We start from the raw sequence: 10,246 nt of genomic DNA, 5'->3' as shown, positions 1-10,246 counted from the left end.
GATACTAGCACAAGGTCAGACAAACAGAACTGACTAGAAATCTCACCAATAATACACACATTTGGAAAATGGATATATGTAGAGGTGGCATTATACAACAAATTCCATTGGAATTTCCTGGGTGATAGGAGTGTCTTTTGTTCTTATGAGGCAATGGCTGGTGAGGCAATAGTCCTGAATGAGGGCCAGTCACTAAAAGACTAAGCTAGGATTAGAAGCTTAGAACTTTCAGCCCTTTAAAATTTTTAAGGCGTGATTTATGGCCCAGAACATAGTCTATCTTGGTAAATGTCCCATGTGAGCATGGACAGAACGTGTATTCTGCTGTTGTTTGATGAATTCTCAATAGATGTCAATTATATCCAGTTAACTGATGGCACTGTTGAGTTCAACTATGTCCATACTAATTTTCTGCGGCTGGATCTGTCCACGTCTGATGGAGGAGCATTGAAGTCTTCAATTATAATAGTAGATTCATCTACTTCCCTGTGTAGTTCTATCAGTTTTTGTTTCACATATTTTGATGTTCTATTATTAGACATGTATTTATTAAGGATCATCATTTCTTCTTGGAGCACTAACTTCTTTATAATTATGCAATTCCCTCTTTATCACTGATACCTTTCCTTGCTCTGAAGTCTGTTCTGGCTGAAATTAATATAGATGTTCACTCTTTTGATTAGTGTTAGTGTGGTATATCTTTCAGCATCCCTTTACTATTATTATTCAAAGATGTCCTTTTAATAAAATTGAGATTCTTACAGACAATATATACTGGGATCATATTCTTTGATCAGCATGACTATCTCTGTTTTTAATTGGTGCATAGACTATTGATGTTTAAAATGATTATTGATAGAGGTGGATTGATATATACCATATTTGTTACTTTTTTTTCTTCTTGCCCATTTTCTTACTTTTGTCTTCCACAGTTTTTCTGCCTTTTGCAGTTTTAACTGAGCATTTTATATAATTCCATTTTATCTCCTTGTTTAAGAATATCAATTATACTTTTAAAAAACGTTATTTTTTTTAAAGACAGACACACAGAGAGAGACCACAAATGGGGAGAGGGGTAGATGGAGAAAAGGAGAGAATCTTTTTTTTTAATGTTTATTTATTTGTGTATGTGTTAGTGTGTGTGTGTGTGTGTGTGTGTGTGTGTGTGAGAGAGAGAGAGAGAGAGAGAGAAAGAGAGAGAGAGAGAGAGAGAGAGAGAGAGAGAGAGAGAGAGAGAGAATGAACAGGGGAAGGGGCAGAGAGAAAGGGAGACACAGAATCCAAAGCAGGGTCCAGACTCTGGGCTGTCAGCACAGAGCCCGATGTGGGGCTTGAACCCACGAACCGTGAGATCATGACCTGAGCTGAAGTTGAACGCTTAACTGACTGAGCCACCCAGGCACCGAGAGAGAGAGAGAGAGAGAGAGAGAGAGAGAGAGAGAAGAGAAGAGAAGAGAAGAGAAGAGAAGAGAAGAGAAGAGAAGAGAAGAGAAGAGAAGAGAAGAGAAGAGAAGAGAAGAGAAGAGAAAAGAGAGAAAGAGAGAGAGAGAAAGAATCCTAAACAGGCTCCACACTCACCACAGAGCCTGACATGGGGCTCAATCCCATGACCCTGGGATCATGACCTGAGTCAAAATCAAGAGTCAGACACTCAATTGACTGAGCCACCCCTTAAGTGCCCTTTAAAAACAAAAACTTTTTAAAAAGCATCTGAAGTATTTCTTCTTTACGCTGATACTTACCCTTGGGTCTTCTTTCCTTCTGTGTTTTGTGGTCTCTGATTATAAGCATTTCTTTTCTTGACCTTAGTCTGTGGGAATCATAAGGCCCTAAAAGTATGATACTTCAAACAAAAAAGGATTTGTTTGCTTCTGCTGTTATCCAACAGGTTCTGGTACCTACTTGGGGCTTCTTTAACCCTCCTGGTTAGGCTCCTGCACACTATGATACATCCTCATAACAGCATTTAATCACAGGGTTAGCCTGGGTATTTATTTATACCTTGGACCAACTCAGCTTTCCTGTTACTTATTCTTCACTGCTTCCTGGTAAGGCTTCAACTTACAGCTTGCTCTTTGCTTGCTTGGGCCCCTGAAGATTTCCTTTATTTCTTGAAACTCAGCAGTGTGTTTGTAATGCAAGATTTAGTTGTTTTGCAGGAGAGATCTTCTGAGTGTCTAAACCACTACTCTACCGGTAATGGACGTGTTTGAAACATTTTTTTTAGTTCTGTGAAATTTTAAATGTTAATATTTTCAGTCAAAAGGATTACATGCATCTCACTCAAATATTCTGTAGACTTGGTGAGAATACACTATCATCAGCATTTTAAATTTGCAACTCCTAAATTAGTTCAAATCCCCATGACTGAGAATGTATTATTTAAAATGTGTCATACTGGTGACTTAAGCCATTCTTTAATCACAAAAGTTAAAATAAGAAAAAGAGTAAAACAAGTAGGAGCTACTTAAAAATGACTTTCAACATGTAGCCAGTCTACAAGAAAAAGAAGAAGAAGAAAAAAAAAAAAAAGAACCATTACCTCAATCATATACCTATGTCTTTCCAATTAGGTATCATTCCATTATCTACATTTTCTATGTTGGGTATTTAGCACCATAAATATACAACCTTTTTTGCTACAATAATATCTTCTTCAAAAAAACAAGACTTATAAACTTACATGATTTAATATTAGCTTAGCTATTTCTATTCCATTCTATTACACACTTCCAGGATATTAACAGAATTTGCAAACACCAGAGTCTCAGTATCACTATCAATTTGCATTAACATAAAACTCTTCTTCATACTGTCTGTAATTATTTCATGCCTCATAAATCCAACTTGGTCCCTGTGTATTAATTTACCCATAACTCTTCTAAGTCTTGTCACCAAAATCTTGGCATATATCTTTATAGCACATTTAGTTATTTAAATGTGCCTATAATTTTCCAGACTGTTATCCCTCCCTTTTCTAAATTAGTAATAGGTACTTTGCTCATAGCTGGGTAAAACTCACCTTGTCCTGTTTGCTCCACAAAAACTTATCATACAAGGTAGTCAACTTCATCCTGAAATTATGAAATGACTCATCGGATAACCATATTCTCCTGTTCTTTGCCCTTAGCAAGTTTTCAAATGTCATTTAGAGAAAATTAATTTGTCTCCACAGGACGTTCTAATCAGTGACATTGAGGATATATTTTCAAGCATTTCGTAGCTTTTAAAGTTAGCAGGAAATAAATCCACTGGAGTTATGACACCATTTTCTCCCCTTTATATAAAACCCATGGAAATGAGAAACTGTTCTCCACCATCACAGCACTCTGAGCCTGTTTTCCCTTGGGCAAAACATACTTAGATATAGGACAGAAACTAGGGTGAAACACTATATTTTAGTGTTAAGGAAATTGTTCCTTAGAGGCCAGAAAAGTTAATGTGTCTCATTAAATTATGACCATGGAACAGTACCAGGTTACATAGAAAGTCAGAACTAGAAGAGGCTTAAGAAATCATTTAAAACTACAAATCACTTTACAGGTAAGAAACTGAGGACCAGGAAAGTTATGTGACTTGGTGAAAGTTACACAACTAATTAATAAGAGATTGAAGATTAGAATTTAGGTTTCTAATTCTTCGATGTAGGTATTAACTCTGTATAACTTTGAGAACATATTAATCCTATTTTACTTTTATTAAACTTGATAATCTTTTAATTAAATAATTAATACCATCTGAACATATTTCAAATGTGGGACACACTTCCATGAGTTTGAGCTCATGAGATATTTCACAGTCCTCACCATCAAGGGACACATAATTCAAGGGAAGAAATAAATATATAAATAATTATAGAGTGCTATATAGCAGGATAATGAGACTAGATGGACAGGAGCCAACTCAGGAAGGTTTCTTATTCCATGTTAAGTAATTCTGGCTTTATCTTTTTTTTCTAAAAAAATTTTTTTAATTTTTATTTTTGAGAGAGAAAAAGACAGAGCATGAGCAGGGGAGGGACAGAGAGGGAGACACAGAATCCAAAGTAGGCTCCAGTTTCTGAGCCATCAGCACAGAGCCTGATGCAGGGCTCAAACTCATGAACCATGAGATCATGACTTGAGCTGAAGTCGGCTGCTGAATCCACTGCCCCAAGTAATTCTGGCTTTATCTTAAGAGCCATGAAAACTCATTGAAGGATTCCAAGCAGACAAGAACTAGAAAAAATTCACTGTTTCAGAAAGCTGTATCTATGCCAAAATTTTAGACAGTGGTTGGGGGTGAAGAACAAGACACTAGCCAATAGGCTATTGTATTATTAATACATAAATGCAAAGAATAATAAGGCTAACCTACAGTCATTTGTAATGAATATGAAGAGGAAAGAAGAGTTTGATAATTTTTTAAGTAGATAAAACTGATAAAAGGTCGAGACTTGGGCAACTAGTATATGTAGTGATAACGGATACTCTGGGAGGAATACATTTGTATTAGTCAGATGCTTAACTGAGCCACCCAGGTGAATCCTCCACTTAGAAGGAGAATTTGTATTAGAATGCTAAACTGGTTTTGTTTATTTTTTTACAGTTGTTGAACCTGAGGTATCTGTTGGATATTCAGATGAATGTTAGGTATGTAGTAAAACAGAACCTAAAAAAGATTTGGTCTAATGAGAGAGATTTATGTACATAATAAGTGGAAATTGAACTTATGGATATGGATAAATTTTTATAGGTTTAAGTAGAATTAAAGAAAAGTTGAACAAGGGTTCGTGGAATACCAATATTAAAGAAGAGGGTAAAGAAAGGAAAAAAAACAGAGTGGCTAGAGAAGTTGAGGAAAAAAAAGTAAAAAGAAATGTCATGAAATACCATGATGGAGAGAACTTCAAAATGGCAAAAGTGCCCCAAAAGGTCACATCCTGCAGAGATGTTACATGAGATAAGAATTCCTATGCTCATCTTGGGTTAGTCACACAAATGTCTTTGGTGACCTAAAAAATAATAATTAATCTGTTAAATGGTAAGAGAAAAGCCATTTCAAAAAGTTGAGGTATTAGTGAATCAGAGTTATAAATGTGGAAAAATGCATGAACCTATTCCTTCAGAAGCTTCTCTCCAAAGGAAAGGAAAGGAAATTAGAAAACCCTACAATAGAAGGAACATGGAAAATACACAATAATGAGAGAAAGAAGTTGAGAAATTCTATTATAATATTAAAGTAAAACACTCACCAAGGGGCACCTGGGTGGCTCAGTCAGTTGAGTGTCCAACTTGGCTTAGGTCATGATATCACGGTTCGTGAGTTTGAGCCCTGCATCAGGCTCCATGCTGACAGCTGAGAGCCTGAAGCTGGCTTTGGATTCTGTGTCACCCTCTCCCTCTGCCCCTCCCCTGCTCGCGTTCTGTCTCTCTCCCTCTCTCAAAAATAAATAAATGTTAAAAAAAAAAAACCAAAAACCACTCACCAAACATTCAAGGTAGAAGACATTTGAGGCTAATTGCAACCTGTTCACACACATGGTTAAGTCCAAGAGGAAAAGTTATTGACATAAGTAATCACTGTCAAGCAGTAAAGGATCTAGTACCAAAACTGACGTCTCCACAACAAAACATGGTATTGCTGTGGGTACTACTCAGTTCAACAACTGGTAATTTTTTTATAATAAACTTCTATTACTGAGGCAACACCAGTATTTCTAATCGAATATGGAAGGAGAATTTCTTTTAATGTTTATTTATTTATTTTGGGGGGAGGTGTGAGGGGGGGAGGGGCAGAGAGAGGGAGAGAGAATCCCAAGCAGGCTCTGCATATCAGCACAGAGCCCACCGCAGGGTTTGAACTCAAGAACTATGAGATCACGACCTGAGCTGAAACCAAGAGTCAGATGCTTAACTGAGCCATCCAGGTGAATTCTCCACTTAGAAGGACAATTTGAATAGATGTGTTCATTACCACTGGTAAACACAGATCTATCTGGAAATGATTGTTCCTGCCAATTCAGAGTACAAATCAGGAACTGTGCAGAATATTATATGAAGTTATTCTGAGGAAGAGAAGGAATAGATATTCTAAATCTCTTTAGACTGATTTTAAGCAACCTTAACTCTAATAATGTTATTGTTTTTTTCTAGTTTCTGTCTTTTACATTTCTATCACTGTTTAACCACTTGCTATGCTAAACATTCTGTCTTTCAAAGAGATTTCCACAGATTAATGACTTCATTCATCTAATACTTGTTTTCTCTTTAAAGATGCTCCTACACTTTACTAGTTCTCCTAAGATAAGCTCTAAAAGTTAAAAAAGCACCAGGCATTTGAAAGCATAGATTTTCCTTTAAATTATGTTGTTTTTAAAAGCAGTTTTACTACACAGTTGTACCTAAATATGACAGCTTAATTACAGTTTATCTGTACTACATCCTAAAACATTTGAGATACCATAAAATGGTAATACCTCTATTTAACAGGAAAGCTTGATATGCATGCTTTGAGAACCAACATGGTGGGATGTGTTTCCTTCAGTGCTGAGCCTCAGCACCTCACTCCCATCCCAGAACTAAGTGCAGTTGAATGAAAAATGTCAAAAGTTTCCTCCCCAAAAGTAAAAATATATGCATCAGAATATGGGAAATCTTAGCTAGTGCATGTTGCAATAAATTTACAGAATGTGGGGGATTTTAGCTAGTTCTTGTGGTGAATTATTTATTAACACCAGTATGAACATTTGCCTCAGTTTTCCCAGGACAGCCTCAGTTATTTTGAACAGTTATCCTTGTGTCTGGCCTGGTTAGCACCTCTGTTCATTTTAAAAAATATCCATGTTTTGACAGCTATTTATGTAGTGATCATATTCATTAGCTATACTTTCAGTTTACTGATTAGGTACATTCTTTCTTCCTACACTTTCTTAAATCTTGGCTAATGTTGTAAAAGTTGAAAATACAATTGGTCCTAGAACAACATGGGATTAGGGGCAATGATTAGGGGCAATTAGGGGCCATGCAGTCAAAAATTCACATATAATTTTTGACTCCCTCAAAACTTAACTACTAGTAGCCTACTGCTGACTAGAAGCCTTAAAGATAACATGAGCATCCAATTAACACATACTTGGTATGTTGTATGTATTATATACTGTATTCTTAGAATGAAGGAAGCTTGAAAAAAAAGTCTTGTTAAGAAAATCATCAACAAAATACACATACAGTAGGGCACTGTAAAACATCTGCATGTAAGTGGACCCACGTAGTACAAACTCCTTTTGTTCAAGACTCCACTGTAACTAGCAGGGAGTAGAATCAAACAAATTTAGTCTAAAATGTATAGGAAAAGGGTAGGTATACACAAAATGAAGTGAATATTAGAATAACTGTTTGAATTAGTCAGAAAATATATATTTTTGTTTTACCTGAATAGCTCAGGAAAGTGTTTTGATGAAATTTTAAGAATTATAGAAACGAAGTTTCTCTAAGTCATATAGTCATTAGAAAAAAGTAAACTAGAAGATACAGATAAGAGCAATTATGGAAATTTTAGAAGTTGGAATGTTCTTCTCAAGACATTTTGAGAGAAAGGAATATATATTTTGGGAAGGGAAAGCTAATTGTTTCCCTGTGAACATTCTAAAATGATTCTGTAAGCTGATCAATAAGCTGAGGCAACTTATTTTATAAACATAAATTTATTAATTCTATAATTATGGATTTATTTGATTAAGAGTAAAGTTGTTTTTAAAAATAACCCACATTGCTAATCTACAACTAACAACTTTTAATTCTATGATAACAGGAACCTTTAGTAACAGTTCATGTGTTCTTTGAATTTGTTTACTCTCTTTCTACTAAAAATTCATATTGCTGGATTCAGAGGAATATAGCTCATGCTTTCAACCTCAACAGCTTCTGAAATTATGGTAAGTATAAATTGACAAGAAAGTTTAGTTTCTATTTACCAAATAACCTGGGAGTGAAATAAAAAGCAGCAACAATAACTTTAGTAAAGCAACCATATAAATCCTGTGCTTTTGATCAGGAAACACAATTTTAACTTAAGAATCTGCCCTTCCCTTTGTAATATCCTCTCTAGGGGAAAGATAACTAACCTTAAATAAACAGCAGCCAGCCTATAAGGCCACTGTGAAGAAAAGCTAAAAATTATTACTTAGCTTACTGCAAAAATAATATTCAATTACATTTTTAAATATTTTTAATGTTTATTATTATTGAGAGAGAGAGAGAGAAAGTGTGTGTGTGTGTGTGTGTGTGTGTGAGAGAGAGAGAGAGAGAGAGAGAGAGAGAGAGAGAGAGAATGAGTGGGGGAGGGTCAGAGAGAGAAAGGGACAGAGGATCCAAAGCAGGATCCTGGCTGACAGCTGTGAGCCAGATGTGGGACTCTAACCCACAAGCCTCGTGAGATCATGACCTGAGCTGAAGTCTGATGCTCAACTGACTGGGCCACCCAGGTGCCCTGAAATTCAGCTACATTTAAGATACATTTTTTACTTTATTTTCCAAAATGACAACATATTATAATATGTAAAAGAAAGGCATTGCATGGATATAAAATGCCACCTTCATGTGGCTTACATCCCATTGAAGATATGTTATATGCTATGGGGAGGAGCTCAGGGGAAACAATAATCAAATATGTAGAATAGGCTAGATAAGGAATGATGAGAACATTAAATTAATGATTGTTCACAGTGACTGAATATGTCAGTAATTACAAAAGATCCATCAGTAAGTCACAGAAAATTATTGACTTTCTTCAGTAAGTCCAAAATTAGAAACCACTGGTTGGAAAATAATAAGAAAAATCAAATAAGTATGTAAGACAAGAAAAGCAGCCAATTCCAAATACTTTTATTTTAATGGGTAACTTTTACTTTTTACCACTTCACTGATACAAAATATTTTAAAACTCATACAACTGAATAAACTTTTTAATAAATGAGGAACGTGAGGCAAAAAGAAAGCTTAAGTAGTAAAAATTTATAATTAAGTAACAGGTGTTTACTAAGGTTTGTGGTTTGAAGTTGTTCAGGCTATTACTGGGTTCATGCTCCTTTGAGGAAAACAAATTACAGTATCTCTCTGATGAAAATTTTCCAATATTGCTTTCTACTCTTCTGTGCCTACTCTCTACCACAATGACCTATTCTCTCTCCCTCCAAAAAATCCAATAACCAAGAACAGAAAACTTTCTAGACAGGATGGAGCCACCTTGAGGTTTTGCTAACTAGAAAGTCCTAGACCACATCACAGCTAGACTGTCTCCGAATCTCTAGAGCAGGCTCAGCAACCAACATTATTAAATCCAGGATTAAGTTCCTCAAATGATATGAGTCACATTTTTAACTATTGCTCCTTAAAATAAGAAACTCATGGGGCTGCCAGGGTAGGTGAAAGATCTCAAGGTAGCTGGGCAAAAACTTACTCTAAAAGTCATTGACTGGGTAGCTTTTGGGGAGACCATAACCGGAAACCAAAAGGCCATTGCTAACTCCCTGAAATCCTGGAATGAGACCCTCACCTCCATCCAGGTTGGCTACTCTCCCCTAGAATCCACCTGCTAGAAGCCCTTTACTGGGCTTACTACAAGGTCAATGTGGTGAAGTCTGGCTTGGTAGATGACTTTGAGAAGTTTAATGCCCAGAGGTAAATATACTGTCCAGGTAGATGCTGAAGAAAAAGAAGATGTGAAAAGATGTGCTGAGTTTTTGTCTCCCTCAAAGGCAGGAATGAGTAATATGAAAAAGAGCTGGAGAAGATGAAGAACATAATTCTATGTGAGCAGATGAGCATTAAGGACCTGAATAAAGTCTTCTCAGAAACCCAATTAGACAAAAAAAAAAAAAAAAAAAAAGTATCCCTACTGACCTCACAAGCCAATTGAAAAATTTATAAACCTGAGTTGGGGAGAAAGCTCTGGTCCTTGTATTATAAACTCTGGACACAATAAATAAACAAACAAAGAAACAAACAAACAGAAACTCACTGTCATGAGAATTAAATAACTAGATTTGACAGGACATATCATTGACTCATTGACCACTGTATCAAAGAAATAGAAGAAAGGAGTATTTTTTTAAAAACTCTGTAGCTAAACTTCTTTTTATTCTCAATCTTTACTGGCCAATCTTCTAAAAGTCTTCAGTTCTTAACCATGTAAAAATTATATTTTTCTGGGGAACCTGTGTGACTCAGCAGACTAAGTGTCTGAGTCCGGCTCAGGTCATGATCTC

At 35.8% G+C, this 10,246-nt stretch overlaps 1 pseudogene; it reads left to right on the top strand.

Annotated features, from left to right (window-relative positions):
• The first annotated feature begins 303 nt into the window (after window positions 1–303).
• Window positions 304–9,967, top strand: LOC102964410 (annotated as a pseudogene).
• Window positions 9,968–10,246: the final 279 nt, after the last annotated feature.

This window comes from Panthera tigris, chromosome A2 (genome assembly GCF_018350195.1).
Source record: "Panthera tigris isolate Pti1 chromosome A2, P.tigris_Pti1_mat1.1, whole genome shotgun sequence".
NCBI classification, from domain to species: Eukaryota; Metazoa; Chordata; class Mammalia; order Carnivora; family Felidae; genus Panthera; species Panthera tigris.
This window is presented reverse-complemented; position numbering and strand designations above follow the sequence as displayed.